Here is a 1,651-nt window from a genome sequence, read left to right as displayed (position 1 = left end):
TTCGTCGATTAATAAAATGCATAACGGTAGCCAAACAATGAAGGTCAAGGTTTTGTGTTTATTTTTCAAAGTAACGTGTTCGGCGTGACGTAGGGCATTTAAAGTTTCGGGTCCTTGTATTTTAACTTCGTGGTATTACGACTATTGCCACTGCATTGTTAGTGGTTGCAACATCGTATGAGTGGATCAGTTTTTATTTCTTGGAGTTTCGCCATCTTTTGTCTTGGGATAAGCGGCATAGGGTCGTAAAACCGAACTAGACTAAACTTTGATAACGAGATATCAGATTGTCTACCGTGATTACCCGTCCCCATCCCGGAGAGGCTCGGGGATGGGTATTGTTTTCACTCGGTTTGTCTGTCAGTTGGTCTGTCTGTCTTTACGCGAAAACTACTGGTGCGATTTTGACTAAAATTACAGGGATGATGGGCTATGACCTGATCACCTGATTAAAAATTGGGCCAAGACCTAAGCTTCATGGCAAAAAAAAAAAAAAAAAAAAAAAAAAAAAAAAAGTTTTTTTCGCCAAAACTTCTTCCATATTCGTCATATCGACATGAAGCCAAAACCTAAAGATGCATCTTTCAAATTGCGTCATATAACATGCCCCATTACATTAGGGGGGTCACCCTCAGTTAGCAGTTGGGGGGGGGGGTTCTGGCCAAAATGTTCAAATCGGTATAAAATCGTCATTTTTCACCCGATTTGCTCCAAATTTGACGTGACATCATTGACTAGAAATACTGTTGTGTTTATACGTCAGCACTAAAATGACTGCCGGTAACGGGTTTGCTGTGCCTTGGCACCGCATCTTGTTAGATTTAAGAGCCTGCTTGATTTTAAATACCTTATATCTCTGCTCATTGGTTTACCTTAACAGAAGGCAGAGATTAAATGTTACAGGATCAGTGTACTTTCGTATTCTCGCAAACATTGTCACTTCATAACGTGTTGTCGGCTATCACGCACACAGTGACCATCAGAAAACACAGGTTTTTTATTCATTCTGCCAGTGTACCTTAAAACTTTTGTAATTACAACATAAACCTTAAGAATTATGATGTTTTATTATCATGTTCTCAACACATCACTTAGTTTCTTACAAACAAAATGTAAAGTAATTTGTGAATCGACAGAACTGTTTGCCGGTATAGGGTATACTGGTATTGTCATTAATTTTTGCACATTTGTACGAATATGTTATTAAATTTTAGTCGTCTCGTGTCCCAATCTGCAGATGTTTTTTTTTTTTCGTTGCGTAATCGTTCGTTAATTAATTTCATATCCCACTTTCCTTTTGTTCTTTGTTCCTCATCATGCCCCTTATGCGGTTGGTGCCCTATTCATTATGACCACAGCTCTCTCTTTACTCTTTTTTCATCACCCCTACTTCAGTCTTTTCACTCCTTGTTTGCCCCTCACACATGCCCCTTTCGTCCCCATCTCCTGCCTGTCCCCCATCCGTCCTCCTTGTCCTCTTCTCCCCACCCTCTCCGTCCTGCCGCCGCCCTCTCCTTCAGGCTTCCCCGCCCCCCCTCTGGCTTCCTCTTCCTCTTATCATTACCCACTCCCCGTCCTCCCCTTTCTCTTGTTTCTTCTTCCTCTCTATTCCTCCCGTAGTTCCACTTCCTGTCTCCATCATCGGTCACTC

Source organism: Coenobita brevimanus, chromosome 110, assembly GCF_032717465.1.
Source record: "Coenobita brevimanus isolate Jiangsu-jjx chromosome 110, ASM3271746v2, whole genome shotgun sequence".
Classification (NCBI taxonomy): Eukaryota; Metazoa; Arthropoda; class Malacostraca; order Decapoda; family Coenobitidae; genus Coenobita; species Coenobita brevimanus.
This window is presented reverse-complemented; position numbering follows the sequence as displayed.